Source organism: Carcharodon carcharias, chromosome 19, assembly GCF_017639515.1.
Source record: "Carcharodon carcharias isolate sCarCar2 chromosome 19, sCarCar2.pri, whole genome shotgun sequence".
NCBI classification, from domain to species: Eukaryota; Metazoa; Chordata; class Chondrichthyes; order Lamniformes; family Lamnidae; genus Carcharodon; species Carcharodon carcharias.
The window spans coordinates 26,767,633-26,785,938 of NC_054485.1; the positions used below are offsets into that span (position 1 = coordinate 26,767,633).

Sequence of the window (18,306 nt, forward strand, 5' to 3'; positions counted from 1 at the left end):
TCAGCCGACCCCCAGCTTCACATATTTTGGGGGAGAGTTCCAGATTTCCACGACACATTGCGTGAAGAATTGCTTCCTGACATTACCCTGGGACCTTACCTTAAATTTTCAGGGAACCTCTGCCTAGGTTGAGTAATGCAGGGAAACTCTGGGCAGAATTTTATGGCTGACGCGCGAGTGGCAGAACCCGCACGTCAGCGCTTAAAATGTCGTACGCACATCCTGACGTCAGTGCACGGCATCACGATATTTAGGTGGGCCTAGCTATGAAGCGTGACGCCCGCCTGCCATTAATTAAAGGCCATCGGAAGGAGGCGCAGCTAGGTGTGGCGCTGAGGCCAGCAGATGACTCTTGGCCGCGACACCTTGAGGCTCCCCTTCCACCATCTCATCACCATCAATAAGACATGTGTTGGAGTTCTGAGTATGTGTCTAGCTGCCTCCCCTGCAGGTTGCCCCCCGACTACTCAAATGCGACGAACACCAACATATGCTGCAGGGAGAACCCATCTTCTCCTCAACCACTAAGGCTGATGTAAGCATGGTCACTATCTGTTTGCCCACCCAGCGTGAGCCAAACGCCCAATGCAGTAACGACAGTAAGACGTGGGGGAGGGGAGGCGGCCTCAAAGGCTAAGGCTACCTGCTCGGACAAATGGCCAAGGCTGACATGGTAATCACCCTTCTAGAGCGCAGCAAATCATTGAAGTGCTTGAGGCACTGTGTCCCTGTGCGCATCGCCATGAGAGCTAATAGCCTCCACCACCTCCTGCCAAGCCTGCCTGGTGAAGTGAAGGGCCCTCCTCCTCCCATCCTCTGGATACAAGACCTCCCGATGGTTGGACACCTCTTCGAGGAGGACAGCGAGGCAGGCATCTGAGAACCGAGGGGCACAGTGACCCCCCGCCTGGCCTATCCTGCAGCCTGACCCCTCCTCCTCCTCTGCCCTCACCTCTTGTGCTGCCCGGTAACTGGCCATGGTGAACAGCCTAAAGGAGGCTGCCTGGCCATTCTTTATACAGACTGTCTGTTGGAACCGACGGTCTGAACACGCCCACCGCCAATTTAATTTTCCCGATGAACACGGGAGTCAGAAACCCGCTGGGCGGGCCTTAATTGGCCCGGCCACGCAAAATGGTGGCGCGGCCCATTTCGGTGGTGGGGATCGGCTGCCCGCCCACCGCCAAGTCGGTCAGGCCTGGCCGCCTGCCAAATGCAAAATTCTGCCCTCTGTGTGGGTTCTTACTTAGCCTTGTGGCCATCACCAAATTTTAAGCATGTCCTTGTTTGGGCACCGAGGAAAGATTTCCACCAGTCACCGTGTGTTATTGAGATTGTAAAATATAATTTGAAGATTTCCCATGTATATTATTTCTAATATTTCATGAAATACCTTATTTATGATTTTGTTGGAAGTTGTGAACAAATATAATCTTCACTCTGTGTTTAGGATGCCAGACATAAGCAACCAGACAAAATAGTCCAACACCATCCCCAGGAGTGATCATGGATTCTGTAGGTAAGGAGATCAAGCTGGTTGAGGGAATGTTTGCGGTTGGAATGTTACTGTCATTATAACATAAATAGCAAATGCTGGATATACTCAGCAGGTCTTGCAGCATCTGTGGAGAGAGTTAACATTTCAAGTTGGTACCATTTCATCAGAATTGGAAAATATTACAGATGTAACAGGTTCTAAGCAAGTGCATGTGCAGGAAAGGGTGGAATTTGGTGAGGAAAGGACAAAACGCAACCAGTGATATCCTGAGGCTGAGATGATTGACCTCCAGCAACCACCTCCCATCTTCCTTCATGCCAGGTATGACTCCGGTCAGCGGCGAGTGTTCTCTAGAATTTCTGTTGACTTCAATTTTGCTAGGGCTTCTTGATGTCACACTTGGTCAAATGATTCCTTGATATATGAAATCAAGAGGAGTCTAAACAGAATGGATAGAGAGAAATTGTTCTTATTGGTGGAAGGGTCAGGAACAGAGATCACAGATTTAAGGTGATTGGCAAAAGAACAAAAGATGACATGAGCAGTAATTTTATACACAGCAAGATCAGGAATGCATTGCCTAGGTGGAGCCAGATTCAACCATAGCTTTCAAAAGGGAATTGGATAAGCACCTGAAGAGAAAGATTTGCAGGGTGACAGGAAAAAGGCAGGGAGTAAGACCAGCAAAATTTTTCTTACAGAGTCAGCACAGAGCCGACTGGCCAAATGGCCTCTTTCTGTGCTGTAACCATTCTATAATACTATAACAGGGAAGGTCCACGATAAGATGGAAGGCATGAGAGGTTAAATGACAAAAGAGATGATGGTGCAAAGCAAAATGGTGATGGAGCAAGTAAAGAAACAAAAGATGAATCCAGAATCACAGAATCACAGTGCAGAAGAGGCCCTTTGGCCCATCGAGTCTGCACCGACACACGAGAAACACCTGACCTACCTACCTAATCCTTTTTACCAGCACTTGGCCCGTAGCCTTGAATGTTATGACGTGCCAAGTGCTCGCCCAGGTACTTTTTAAAGGATGTGAGACAACCCACCTCTACCACTCTCCCAGGTGGTCACCACCCTCTGGGTAAAAAAGTTTTTCCTCACATCCCCCCCTAAACCTCCTGCCCCTCACCTTGAACTTATGCCCCCTTGTGACTGACCCTTCAACTAAGAGGAACAGCTGCTCCCTATCCATCCTGTCCATGCCCCTCATAATCTTGTACACCTCGATCAGGTCGCTCCTCAGTCTTCTCTGCTCCAACAAAAACAACCCAAGTCCATCCAACCTCTCTTCATAACTTAAATGTTTCATCCCAGGCAACATCCTTGTGAATCTTGTCTGCACCCCCTCCAGTGCAATCCTATAATGTGGTGACCAGAACTGCACACAGTACTCCAGCTGTGGCCCCAAAAAGGTTCGATACAACTCCAACATGACCTCCCTACTTTTGTAATCTATGCCTCGATTGATAAAGGCAAGTGTCCCATATGTCTTTTTCACCACCTTACTAACATGCCCCTCTGCCTTCAGAGATCTATGGACACACACATGCCAAGGTCCCTTTGTTCCTCAGAACTTCCTAGCGTCATGCCGTTCATTGAATATTTCCTTGTCAAATTACTCCTTCCAAAGTGTATCACCACACACTTTTCAGGGTTAAATTCCATCAGCTACTTATCTGCCTATCTGACCATCCCGTCTATATCTTCTTGTAGCCCTAGACACTCAACCTCACTCTTAACCACCCGGCCAATCTTTGTGTAATCCGCAAACTTACTAATCCTACCCCCCACATAGTCATCTATGTCATTTATATAAATGACAAATAATAGGGGACCGAGCACAGATCCCTGTGGTACGCCACTGGACACTGACTTCCAGTCATTGAAGCATCCTTCTGTCATCACCCTCTGCCTCCTGCAACTAAGCCAATTTTGAATCCACCTTATCAAATTACCCTGTATCCCATGTGCCTTTGCCTTCTTTATAAGTCTCCCATGTGGGACCTTGTCAAAGGCTTTGCTGAAATCCATATAAACTGCATCAACTGCACTACCCTCATCTACACACCTGGTCACCTCTGTTGCCATGTACAGAAGAACTGTACATGGCAGCAGAAGCATTATCATCAATACCTGCTCTCTGAAAAAACTGGAAACATTGCTAAGATCTGAAATTATTGAAGTCAGTATTGAGTCTGGAAGATTACAGTGTCCAATCGATGGCTGAGGTTCTGTTCCTCAAGCTTCTTTTGAACTTAATTGAAATAGTGTAGGAAACCGAGGACATAGAGATCAGAGTGGGAGTGGGCAAAGAATTAAATAGCAAGCAATCAGAAGCTCAGGGCCACAATTGCAGATTGTGTTTAGCAAAGTAATCACCTAGTCTGCATTTAGTCTCCCCGGTGTAGAGGAATACATTATGCTCACTTGAAAGGAGTACAAGTAAATAGCTGGAACAAGTGTTTGGGGTTTGGATGGTGGGGAAGGAGGAGGTGAAAAGGCAGGCGTTACAACTCCTACACTTACATTAGAAGATACTTTGGGAGGGGGAACGGGTTTTGCTGGTGTAGGAGGAGTGCACCAGGGTGACGCAGGTGGAATGGTCTCTTTGGAATGCTATGAGGGGAGGGAAGACAAAGAAGAGTCTATTGGACTCAAAACGTTAACTTTGTTTCTCTCTCCACAGATGTTTGCAGAACTCTTGAGTTTTTCCAGCACTTATTTTTAATTTCAGATTTCCAGCGTCCGCTGTATTTTTGCTTTTATTGAGGGGAAGATGTTTTTGGTGGCATCATGCTGGAAGTGGGGGAAATAGCAGAGGATAATCTGTTGAATGTGAAAGCTGGTGGGGTGAGAAGTGAGCTCAAGAGAAACTCTATCATGGTTCTGGGCGGAGGGGAAGGGGCACTACTACAATTGGCATTGTCTTGGCAAGACTTAAGAATGTATTCAGTTCCACTACTAATGGTGAACATGCTTGTCCAGTTTTAAGTGAACAGTTACAGCTCAGTTATTGGAAAGGACAATTTTGTTCTGGGGGTTGATCAGCAGTGGCCAAGATAATTACACTGTATCGAAGAGTTATTGAGCAACTGTTGGAAGACCGGAGCTTGCATGATATAAACAAAATAAATTGGTAATTACACAGGATTAACTCATCAAAAGAAAAATCTACAGCTGTTGGAAATGAGAAGTAAAAACAGAAAATGCTGGAAAATGCTCAGCAGGTCAGGCAGTGCCTGTGAAGAGAGAAACAGATTTAACAGTTCAGGTCGATGGCCTTTCATCAGAACTGGTGATGCAAACGAATTCTGATGAAAAGTCACTTACTTGCACAATTAAGTAATTAAGGTAATCACACTTTAATAAGGGAAGAGCTAATTGAAGATACTTGAAAATTTGACTGTGCCTGATACAGAGCCAGAGCTTTAAAATAGAACCTCTGTAATTGACATCCATGGGTGAATGGGTACCATTAATTGCACGGGTTCCCTACGCTAACCACGTGCAGTTTAAGTGATGGCGTCTGTATTTCACCTATCCCTATCAGCCAAGTGTGAATCTTATATGTTTCTGTTAATGCATGAGAAATATTTTTCAAAAAAGGACAGTAGGATATCCTGATGGGACTGGAATGCTGCAAAAGGAATAAGTTGTGCTCTAAATGGAAAAACTGTTCAAGAAACAAATGAATATGATTCATTACTTTGGTGATGAATTACAAAATCTTTGGAGAGGAGCATGCTGTGTCTATAAAACTGTGGAATATTGCCAAGTAGCAGTATTCTTATGCTCAAGGCCAGGGAGATAAAGAACAGTTGGTCATTGTCTCAAACTTTTTTAAGATGCTAAGAGAGCAGCCTCCTGGAAAATCCTTGTAAAAGCAATGGGTTGAGAGGTTAAAAAGGAGGTTGCAAATGTTTTTTTTAAAAGTGTTCTGAAGAAGAGTCATATTGGATTCTAAATGTTAGCTCAATTTCTCTCTTCATCAGTTCTGCTGAGTTTTTCCAGCACTTTTTGATTTTGTATTAAAAACTGGGGAGGTTTAAAATGGTAAAAATAATAATTTAAGACAGCGCAAGGCACAGTTATGAGGATGGGGCAGTCCTCAGCTTATTTTCCAGCATTTGTTTAAGGTTGTAAATGGCTAGTAGGAGGGCTCTCTTTCTCTGATATGATGTAAAATAAACATATTTTGCTTGCTGGCTACAAGAATAAAATTAACTCTGCTCCAGCTTAAAACCTTTCCCCCCTGTAAAACTCCAAGTTACTACTCCTGAGGATCATAAAAGAGCAGCGGTTAGAATTAGACAGAGTCATGGGCATTGAGACTGACCTTATGAAAGTTAAAAAAATATCATGGTGCACTATTTCTCCTCAGTCTATTCAATCTTCTGTAGTATTTGACATGGTTAACCACACCATCCTCCTCCAATGTCCCTCCTCCATTATCCAGGCTGAGTGAGACTGTCCTTGCCCGATGCCAATCTTACCTGTCAGTCATAGCAAGACAATCTCTGTCAAAGATTTCTCTTTTCTCCCCCATTATATTGCTTTTAGGATCTTCAAGGATCTAACCTTAGCGCCCTCCTATCTCTCATCTACATGCTGTCTCTCAGCTACATCGTATGATGTCATTCAGGACCTCGAGGTTTGTTTGCCTACCTTGCTTCGAGCAACACTTGCGGTCATCAGCACCAGGCTTTGGAGGCAGCACCACATCACTTTTAGGGGGGCTCACGGGCAGGTGTCTAGGTAGGAGAGGCTTTTCAATGACTGCGGGGCTAGGGCTTGCTTGGGGAAAGGGGAGAAATTGTTTCAGGCAAGGGAAGAGGCTGCAGGGCAAGTGCTGTACTGGGGAAGGGGGGTATCCCATGGTGTGTGTAGGGGCACATGTTGATCTATGCAAGTGGCGTCAAGATGGTGAGGGCTGAGGAGGCAGTCTCCAGAGGAGATGAGGCCAGATGGAGATGTGAGGGTGTGTGTGAGAGAATGAGTGGTGACATCCCTTGAGCTGGCAGTGAGTGAGATGCCAGTGAATGTGTGATGGCCTTGTGAGTATGTGAGTTTAGAGTGATGAGGTGGTTGCTTTACCCTGGCGGCATGGATGAGACCATCCATCCTCTTTCTGCTTTGGATGGCCAACCTCTTGTATGTAGCACTGGCACTGATTACCACTGCCATGGCTTCCCAAGCCAGAGTGGTGAGATTTCTGGGCCTCCTGCGGCCTGAGTGCCAGTGGTGGACATCACACCAGCCCTCCAAAAGGCATTCCAGTGATGGGTCACTGAACTCTTCTTTCAGGCCCATGTCTGCACTGGAGCAGTCCTGGGCTGCAAGCATTGAGAACTGTGTGCATGGCTGAAGTTTAGATATGGCACCCAGAGTGAGGAAACAGGTAACAGCACGGTAGGCAATTCAGAAGCCACCCACCAGTGAGATGTCGTGATTCCTGTGGCTGCATAATTAATAAGGCACAATTGGGATGATACAGCATGAATAGCTGCCATTGTGGCTGGCGGGTAAAATGTCCTTTTCCTCGCCCGCTACTGCACTCTGTGCAAATCTGGGATGATTGCGCCCGTTGTCTCACCAATTTCATTCCCTCATCATCAATGCCACTCCCTTCCCTGGCCACTGTCTAAAGACACCATTGGAATATTTGAATCTGGAGATAACAAAAGCGGAAATGGGGGCTTCTGAACAGATAAGCTGAGGTACGGATGGGGATGGGCAATGTTATGGAGGTGTAAATGGACGGTCTTTGTAATGGAGGGAATATGAGATTGGAAGCTCAACCCAGGACCAATTAGGATGCCGAGGTTGTGAACAGTCCATTTGCAAGATTAACTGATAAATTCTGATTGCTATGATTAGTCAGCAACTCCATTATTGCTGGTAAATGAGACAGAATGATAGGAAGCAAAATATGGACCTGGGTCTTCTTTTTCTTAACAATTCCAATGTTGAGGAGGCAACACATTTAGAAGAGAATAGAGGAGGATAGAAAATTGGAGTAACATGGTTTTTGATGGTAAGCCAAACATCTGGGACTTTTTAAGAAACTGACAGAGAATTTTGTAAACGCAGACCACAGATCCGGTTGGATTGATGAGTAAAATGCAGCCAATAAACAAAAACATGATCAGTTAAGTGGTTGAAAGAATCTTGCGCTGAAGTGGCTAGTTGCCGAGGCCAATAATATTTACCACAATGGAGAAAATTAGCAGTAGTTCAGAGAACCTGGGTGACTCATAATCTAAGTTGCTGGACTGGATTGGATTTGTTAATATGTTATTTATTCAATAAGCTCACTATTTGTCTTCTCTTCATTACCTGGCTGGGAAAACAGCTAGACTATATGTATCACTTTCATTATGAGGTTGGCCTTCATAAGTGACATCATGATGCCTTCACAGAAATCACAGGCCTGATGGCACAACGTGACCCTTTACAATGCCATGTGCCACTTCCCCACACTCCTTGGACGGTGTCCCAGAGCTGAAACCTAGATCCTTCAGGTGAAAGACCAACGTGCAAATACACAGTGGCCTTCAATGTCTCAAAAATTATATTTCTTCTAAAATTGTATTTGACTAAAATTTACTATACATTTGATTTCACTGTCAATCCTTCAGTCCTCAGGTGGCATTGTCTAATGCAAATTTCAAAATCACAGAATCACACAGTGCAGAAGAGGCCCTTCGGTCCATTGAGTCTGCACCAACACGTGAAAAACACCTGACCTACCTACCTAATCCCATTTACCAGCACTTGGCCCATAGCCTTGAATGTTATGACATGCCAAGTGCTCATCCAGGTGCTTTTTAAAGGATGTGAGGCAACCTGTCTCCACCACCCTCTCAGACAGTGCATTCCAGACTGTCACCACCCTCTGGGTAAAAAAGTTTTTCCTCACATCCCCCCCAAACCTCCTGCCCCTCATCTTGAACTTTTGTCCCCTCATGACTGACCCTTCAACTAAGGGGAACAGTTGATCCCAATCCACCCTCTCCATGCCCCTCATAATCTTGTACACCTCGATCAGGTCGCTTCTCAATTTTCTCTGCTCCAACGAAAACAACCCAAGTCTATCCAACCTCTTTCCATAACTTAAATGTTTCATCCCAGGCAACATCCTGGTGAATCTCCTCTGCAGCCCCTCCATTGCAATCACATCCTTCCTATAATGGAAGAGAGCATGTTTCGTTGAAAATTCTATTCTTGTATCAGGTTATTGGTAAACACAAGCAAAAGAGTTGCCAAATCCTTCTAGTAAAGACTTCCGCATTGACTTTTAAAAGAATGTATCGTCCTCATGTAGTCAGAATATTTCAAAGTCCTCTACAACCATGGAATTACTTTTGAGGTGTAATCACTGCTGTTTTCATAGGCATAAGCAGCAACTAACTTGTGCACAGCAAAGTTCTGTGAACGACAAATGAGATAAATGGCCAACTAATCTGTCTGCTGGTGTTGGTTGAGAGATTAATATTGGCCAGGGCACGGGGAAAACTTCCTGCTCTTCTTCCAATAGTGTCATGGGATCTCTGTCCATTTACCTAAGCAGGCAGACGTGGCCTCAGTTTAAAAGCTCATTAAAAAGACAGCACCTCCAATAATGCTGTCAGTACTGCAATGAAGCATCAGCAAAAATGGTGTACCTAGGAAGTTCTCCCCGTGCCCTGGCCATTATTAATCTCTCAACCAACACCAGCAGACAGATTAGTTGGCCATTTATCTCATTTGTTGTTCACAGAACTTTGCTGTGCACAAGTTAGTTGCTGCTTATGCCTATGAAAACAGCAGTGATTACATCTCAAAAGTAATGGAACTTGAATCCACAACTTCCTCAGAATCAAAAGTGCTCCCACTGAACTAAGTTAATACGAGTTCTGTAAATTGTTTTGATCTTCCTATCCTCTCGCGGCTAAATTACAGGTTAAGTTAAATTAGGTCAATAGGATTGGGTAGAATATTAAGTAATCACAACTCCTGTTCACTTCTCTCAAACTGGGTTTATATCAACCCAGATTATTGGGATGAAAATCTCCAGTCAGCTGCACAAATCCTATGTGGAATGAGGCTGGACAGTGTTTTAAAAACTAAGCACTCAAACTAAACAGTTTTTATTACTTATGCAAATCACCATCTCACTTAGAGAAGCGACATAGATGGCTGGTGTAGGATTAGGTCCTTTTTCTGAGGCTGTATCTGAGGTATGTACAAGGATTTTATTCTGCATCGCTTTGTGACATACATGACAACAGAACAAAAAAGAAATTGTTCCCTTCCACTGACACCTCTTATCTTGCTGAGCACAAGAAAGTCAACAAAAAATAAGTAAGGTTACATGCTGTAACTCATTCATGACCTCAGATTGCAACAACAACTCATAATTATAAAGTGCCTTTAATGTAATAAAATGTCACAAGGTGGTTCACAGAGGCATTATAAAATAAAATTAGACACTGAGCCACAAAAGACAATGTAAGGGCAGATGGCCAAAAGCTCGGTTAAAGAGTTAGGTTTAAGGAGTGTCTTAAAGGAAGAAGTGGTAGATATTCATAGAGGTTTAGGGGGAGAATTCCAGGGCTTGGGGCCTAGGCAGCTGAAGACCTGGCCACCAATGGCGGAGCAATTAAAATCAGGGATCCTCAAGAGACCAGAATTGAATGAGCGCAAGTATCTCAGAGGGTTGAGAGGAGGAAGGAGATTACAGAGATAGAGAGGGGTGCGAAGGTTTGGAGAGATTTGAAAACATGGATGGGAAATTGAAAATCAAGGTTGCTTGACCAGGAGTCAATGTAGGTCAGTGAGCACAGAGGTGAGAGATCAATGAAAGTAAGGACATAAGTAACAAGAATTTTTGGATGACTTCGAGTTTACGGAGGCTAGAATATGGGAGATTATCAGGAGTGCCTTGGAATAGTCAAGTCTAAATGTAACAAAGGCATGAATGAGGGTTTCAGCAGCAGATGAGCTCTGGTCAAAATTAGGAGATGGAAATAGAGAGTCTTAATAATGGTACAGATATTTGGTCAGAAGCTCGTCTCAGGATCAACTATGACACCAAGGTCATGAATGATCTGAATGAGTCTCACACGGTTGGTAGGGAGAGAGGTGGAGTCAGTAGCTAGGGAACAGGGCTTGTGGCAAGGACAGAAGACAACACTTCAGCATTACTAATAGTTAATTACAGGAAATTTCTACTCATCCATTACTGGATGTCCCGCAAGTTGTCTGATAATTTAGCAGCAGTGGAGGAATGGGGAGGTGGTGAGGTAGAGCTGGGTGTCAGCGTATATGTGAAAACTAATGCTGTGCTTTCAGATGATGTTGCCAAGGGGCAGCATGCAAAAGAAAAATTAGAGGGAGCCAAGGATAGACCCTTGGAGAACACCAAAGATAATGGTGTGGGAGCAGGAAGAGAATTGACTATTAAATTGACTTCAAATTTTATGAAGTGGCTAGAATCAGTTTCTTTATTAACTTTTGTTGAATGTTTTAAATCGTTATACCTTCAGGATTGTTGCTCCAATACAGTACAAGATAATAACACTGGGGTGTCATCAATGGCATATCTGCATTCCTTTGGCCTCATTGTATGGGTTCTCTATGGTGATAACAATTCCAATTTAATTTTATTGATATTTTCTTGCATGATGCATTACATTTTCACGTTAAAATTCATTATATTTTCATGAAAAGTTCTCTCAATGGTGTCATAATTGATATATTTTACATAAAAATATAGAACACGAGAAAACCTCGAATAAGAAAAAAATTGTCAATAAAGCCATTGTAATCTTCTCCAATATATGTCTACCAAATATGTTTCATCTGAGGAAATATGCTGCGCCCTCCAAAATTAAACCAAGATAAACACTGTCCTTAGATTATAATTCCTAGGTTTCCACTGGCTTCATAACTCCAAATGTCAGCATATTGGGAACTAGTGGATTTAATTATCTCAATTATTCTTGCTATGCTCAGTCCTAAGCAGAGTCCCAATCATCTTTTCAAAAGGAAGTAAATTGTTGCAGTGTTAACTTCTTTTTCTGGGAATCTATTCTGCAAAATTGGCTGATATCACAGAGGTGGAAATAGACAATGATAAAATTAAATCATTTTGATCTTATCCTAAATAAGGCTTGTTAATTTTATACTTATCCTCAATGATGATATTGCTAGCAAAACTTGTTTTTATGTATAATCTTATAATATCAAAGCTTTTCATTCAATTGCAGTACCATTATGTAGGTTAATACATTTATGTTTCCACTTTTGAATTCAGCACATTATGTACACAATCATGTCAGGCCTATCATAGGCCATTCCAGAAACCTATGACACATGAAGGGAAATCAAATTTTAAAATAATACAGAATACAATTGCAGCCAAGTCATCAAAGTAATAGCTAGTTTAGGAATTATGGAACCACATTACTTCCTACCTAAACCTTTGTGTCTTTTTTACCATTCTATCCACCTTTAAGAAGCCCCTTAAAACCTACCTCTTTGACCAAGCCTGTTCTCTTATTTCCCAATGTTGCTCGTTCTTTACTTTTTGGTAAAGCTCCTGTGAAGTGCAATTGAATGCTTAACTATGCTAAAGGTGCTACATAAATGCAACTTGTTGTTATGAAATGTTATGATGATAGTAAGAGATCTGTTGAATAAGACTTGACAGTATCAGTACCCTAAACCTATTTAAAATACAGCTGTGTGGTATACTTCAGTATTAATAAATAAACTGAGCTAAATGTAAGTAATTTAGCCAATGACTTCAGGAAGACATAACCAAAGAGCTCTATTCCTCAAATGCCTTCATTGTCACATACCACAGTTAAATTATGCTTATATTACTTCAACATTACATGTTGCATTCATATGTCAGCACAGCACAATCATTTCTGGGAAAAGAAATTTCTTATTTCTTTGAAAGTGTAAGACTTGAAAAGCCATCACCACTACTATACAGGTCATGAAATGAGCTGCCAAATCTGGTCCCTGTGTATGGTGACCTTGTAAATTGACTGAAGACTTCTTTCATTGGATATTGAATGAAATTATAAACATGCTGTTTTGGAACTGTTGCCTGTAGTTTTGTGATAAAATTAACCACAGATTGGGTGGGATGTAAAGAGAAGTACTGTTTTGATGAAAATTCCGTGGTTCTTTTACTAATTAAACATACTTTAGATTCCTAACACACTGTTAAGTGACAGTACATCTCTGTAAAGAAAGCTGCAGTTCCAATAAAATTTTATATGTTTACACATGAGAGAGAGAAAGAGAGAGCTGTCAACTCAGGAACAAGTGACCTAAGATATAACACAGGACTACTTGCATGCGAAAAGCAGAAGCAGCATGCAGTAGACAGGGCTAAGCAGTCCCATGACCAATGGATCAGATCTAAGCTCTGCAGTCCTGCCAATCCAGTTGTGAATGGTGGTGGACAATTGAACAACTTACTGGAGAAGGAGGCTCTTCAAATATCCCCATCCTCAATGATGGGGGAGCCTAGTGCAACAGTGCAAAAGACAAGGCTGAAGCATTTGAAACAATCTTCAGCCAGAAGGGCCAAGCGGACGATCCATCTCAGCCTCTTCCCGAGGTCGCCAGCATCACAAATTCAATTGACTCCACATGATATCAAGAAATGGCTGAAGGCATTAAATACTGCAAAGGCTATGGGCCCCGACAACATTCTGGCAATAATACTGAAGATTTGTGCTCCAGAACTACCCATGGCCCTAGCCAAGCTGTTCCAGTACAGTTACAATCCTGGCATCTACCCTGTAATGTAGAAAATTGCCCAGGTATGTCCTGTCCACAAACAGCAGGACAAATCCAACCCGGCCAGTTACTGCCCCATCAGTCTACTCTCGGTCATCAGCAAAGTAATGGAAGGGGTCGTTGACAGTGCTATCAAGTGGCACTTACTCAGCAATAACCTGCTCACTGATGCTCCATATGGGTTTCACCAGGGCCACTCAGCTCCTGACCTCATTACAGACCTGGTCCAAAGATGGACAAAAGAGCTGAACTCCAGAGGTGAGGTGAGAGTAACAGCCCTTGATATCAAGGCAGTGTTTGGCCGAGTGTGACATCACGTGGCCAGAACAAAACTGGAGTCAATGGGAATCAAGGGAAAACTCTCCCCCAGTTGGAGTCACATCTAGCACAAAGGAAGGTGATTGTGGTTGTTGGAAGTCAATCATCTCAGTCCCAGGACATCACTGCAGGAATTCCTCAGGATAATGTCTTAGGCCCAACCATCTACAGCTGCTTCATCAATGACCTGCCCCCATCATAAGGTCAGAAGTGGGGATGTTTGCTGATGATTGCACAATGTTCAGCACCATTTGTGACTCCTCATACTGAAGCAGTAGGTGTCCATGTACAGCAAGACCTGGACAATATTTGGGCTTGGGCTGATAAATGGCAAGTAACATTTGTGCCACACAAGTGCCAGGCAATGGCCATCTCCAACAAGAGAGAATATAACCATCGCCCCTTGACATTCAATGGCATTACCATTGCTGAATCCCTCACTACCAACATCCTGGGGGTTACCATTGGCCAAAAATTGAACTGGACTAGCCATATAAATACTATGGCTACAAGAGCAGGTCAGAGGCTAGGAATTCTGCGGCAAATAACTCATCTCCTGATACCCCAAAGCCTGTCCACTATCTACAAGGTATAAGTGAGGAGTGCAGCTCCAACAACACTCAAGAAGCTCAACACTATCCAAGACAAAGCAGACCACTTGACCGGCATTCCCTCCACCACTGACACACAGTGGCACAGTGTGTACCATCTACAAGATACACTGCGGCAACTCACCAAGACTCCTTTGACAGCACCTTCCAAATCCACAGCCTCCACCACCTCAGAACAAGGGCAGCAGATGCATGGGAACACCACCACCTTCAAATACCCCTCCAAGTCACCCACCATCCTGCCCTGGAACTATATTGCTGTTCCTTTGCTGTCGAGTGGTCAAATCTCCCAAACAGCATTGTGGGTGTACCTACAACCTCATTACAGACTTGGTCCAAAAGTGGACAAAAGACTGCATCGGATCAAGAAGATGGCTCACCACCATCTTCTCAAGGGCAATTAGGGATGGGAAATAAATGCTGGCCTAGCCAGTGACGCCCTCACCCCATGAAAGAATAAAAAAAACTTATACAAATTTCAGTTATCATAGGGCTGAGAGGTGCCAAAAATACAGCCACTATTTGGAAAGTTCAAAAAATGGGCTTCATCTGTCTCCCCATGGGTCTCTAATACCCAGTTGTCATCTGCAGCCCATGACTGCTGTAAAACGTCGAACACTGTCCAGCCATTGATGAAAATCTACAGGAATTACCGCCGAGATCTTCAGCAAACAACCGTGCAGAGAATCCAAGGTCTCCATTAAATATCGCAGTTCGACACACGGCCACATTCAAGGCAAGAAAAAAACGGCTAAAGCTGGGATCCCGCGGTCCAGCTTTTGTTTTATTTTTTGCATGCATATTCGCAAAGGTAAGCGTTTGTTGATTCCAATTTGTCATCGCTGTGTGCAAGGACTTGAACTGTGCGCCTGGTGCTATAATCCCAGGTTCCGTTCATTGTCTCTCCCTTTGCTCCATTTATTGTATTTGGCAACGCTGCTAGAATGCAAATACATGGGGCATTGTTGTGGAGTGGGCCACTAGTTCCAGACAGGAGGGGTGGCGACAGATCTATACGTCAAAACCGGGCAGAGGACATTCCTTTTCAGGATGCAGCACGAACAGCAGTCGAATGAATCTATATGTAAATACTCACCGCAGCAAAAAATGGGCGTTTGCTTAAGTCCCAGTGAATATCCTCCACAGTGACCGCGCCTCCTCCCCCCGGTGCCGCGATGGTAGCGCTAAAGTCGCTGACTTGGTACCCGATACATTGTGTCACTGGTGAAACCTTGCACAGAATGACGCGGTGTGGATGTGTGAATTACAAGGGAATTCCTGCCTTCTAACTTGATCTGAACCTAGTTCCTATCCAGCTCAAAAATATTGTAATTTCTTTGCTGTTTCGTTTTCATCACTCGGGTAAGCGATGCAATACTTTATCATTTTTTTAAAAAAAATTGGATGCCAAACTTGCATGGATTGCATTCAGCTTTGTCAATCTCAGATTTGGGAAACTGCTTTCACCTTTAATTTTGTTCCCTCCCCTTTCCCTATATATAAATGAAGGCATTTTCCCCTCCGCCAAGATGCCCTGTCTCGGCAGTCACATAACCGGTTCATTTCAGTCGAATTGGTGTCAGTTTCTTGAATCCAGGACAGCGGCTTCTTGCTCGGATTAATTTAGAAGCAGGCAGCGAGACAACGAATTGCAGTTACATATCAGTGAGCCAACTGGTACTAAGCAGAGTAATTGCTATGGAAGTAATTGTAGAAGTACAGGCTGTTTTTTCATGGCTTTGAAGCACAAGTTAAAAAAAAAAATCGCCCCTCCTCCCCACCCTCCAATAAATCCATCCCATGGTACATGAAATAGCTCCAACTAATGTTTGAGTTCCCCTTGGTGACTACATGGAAATCTTGGGATTTAAGTTGCCACTAAAGGAAGCGTGCGGTGCTGTGTTAAAGGACAAGTGAAGGGGGGAAAAAGTGAGGCGGAGAAAAAAATATTCCGCGTCATTATAAATTTTGTGTTGGCGTCAAGGGTCTTTTAAGATCTTGAGCGAAGTTGCCTCGTCGGATCAATTATGTTATTTGATGTATTTTAACTCATAGTTTTGTCACTGTCTGTTCTATTTACAACACTTCTGTTTAGTTGCTAATTTATTCAGTTAACAATTTTAATAGGTTTTTAAAAAGAAAACGTTTCTATGCTTATTGCAGCTGGAAATGAACCCAGCCTACTGTTGACGCGACTTGGTTTTGTTGTGATTGCGGAGTTATTCTCTGCCATAGTTGGCCTCGCCAGTGTTCATTTTACTGAAACTGTAAATATTGGTTTATTCCACATTTCCAGCTGTTTCTCCAAACTCAACATATCGAGCTGGGGGCTGTTTTTTTTTAATGTTCGTCCTTGGGATGTGAGTGCCGCTGGAAAAGGCCAGCATTTTAATTGGGAATTTCCTGGCAGGCTGATTTCCTGGAAGAGCCAGAATCAGACTTTCAGTTTGGAGATGTGGGCCTGCCTTGCCAGACATTCTTCTGCAGCAGAAATGTACTGGGGCAGCCTGTTCATGAGCTTATATTAACGCTATATCAACTCGTGCTGTGTTTACTTTTAACAGTAACTGTGTTTACGGCACTTCAAATAATATGAGCTTTGAAAGTTGTGATAAACGCAAGTATCAGCTTGTAGAGGTGAGTGCAAGGAACTGAAAGACGATTTCGTAACAGCAATAATGGAACGACCCATCGTGCCATGTTTCAAATAAAGATTTGCGTTTTATATAGAGCCTTTTAACACCTGAGGACATCACAGAAGGCTTTTCAGGTACTTTACAGGTGCAGTTCCTGTTATCGGAAATTCGCAGCAAACCCTTGCAACAGAAATGCAATAATGATCATTTATCTATTTTAGTCATGTGTAGAGAATAAATATTGGCCAGGATAACTTCCCTGCTATTTTCTTTCTGAACTTGTGCCAGCAGATGTTTTATACCATCTAAGAGGGCAGATATTGCTTAGGTTTAATGTCTCATCTGAAAGACTGTACCTCTGACAGTGCAGCACTCCCTCAGTACTGCACTGGGGTGGCAGCCTAGATTTGAAATATAGTAACCTGATTTACAGTCTTGTGCTGTGATAATGTTACCTTTTAAATATTCTAATAGTATTTTTGGTTTATAAGGGATACATGTCAAGAAAGTTGTCCGCCTGCCTCTCCAATGTTTTTAGAATTTTTAAAACTGTAAGCTTCGCTCCAGCCTCTGCAAGACTTTTAAAAATTGGTATTTAGTTAACTCCGCTCTGAGTTTGAGGTAAACCTGCTGCACCCCAGTCCATTTGGGTCCAAAACAATGTGGTTTGAAACCTGTTTGGTGAACTAAGCCCATCATTGTCTTGAAAACTGGTCCCATTTATAGGGAATAGTAACAGAAAATGCTGGAAAAACTCAGTAGGTCCGGCAGCATCTGTGGAGAGAGGAAATAGAGTCAATGTTTTGAGTCCATATGACTCTTCTTCAGAGCTGCACTGTATCCCTTATAAACCAGAAATACCATCAGAACATTTGCTTAATGGGTGCTTTTTTCCAACGCCTCTTACTGTCCTGCATAGGGCACAAGAGAAATTTTTTTTCAGGAAATATAGAAATGCAATATATTACGAAAACAACAATGAAAGACGTGTAAATAAACCCAATATAATCAGTTTTTTTCCACAAACTTCATATTAATGGTATTGGGAGGTTAACTTACATCACTCAAATTTGACATATCCGAGTAGGAGCCACTATGGAAGGAAAAGTTGTGGACATTTGTATCGATTGAGTCGATTAGGATTATATTCGCTGGAGTTCAGAAAAATGAAGGGAGATCTCATAGAAACCTATAAAATTCTAACAGAACTAGACAGGGTAGATGTAGGAAGGATGTTCCCGATGGTGGGGGAGTCCAGAGCCAGGGGTCACAGTCTGAGGATATGGGGTAGACCATTTAGGACTGAGATGAGGAGAAATTTCTTCACCCAGTGAGTGGCGAGCCTGTGGAATTCGTTACCACAGAAAGTAGTTGAGACCAAAACATTGTATGCTTTCTAGAAGGAGTTAGATATAGCTCTTGGGGCGAAAGG

At 43.1% G+C, this 18,306-nt stretch overlaps 1 protein-coding gene across 5 annotated transcripts in view; it reads left to right on the forward strand.

Moving 5' to 3' along the window:
• The first annotated feature begins 15,415 nt into the window (after positions 1 to 15,415).
• The window catches only part of LOC121291894 (cAMP-dependent protein kinase inhibitor alpha-like), a 124,881-nt gene continuing 121,990 nt past the window's right edge, over positions 15,416 to 18,306 (forward strand). For all 5 annotated transcript variants that reach the window (XR_005946110.1, XM_041213544.1, XM_041213543.1 and 2 more), the window contains exon 1: positions 15,416 to 15,600. The gene's annotated coding sequence lies outside the window, so the exon portion shown is untranslated. The remainder of the gene's footprint in view (positions 15,601 to 18,306) is intronic.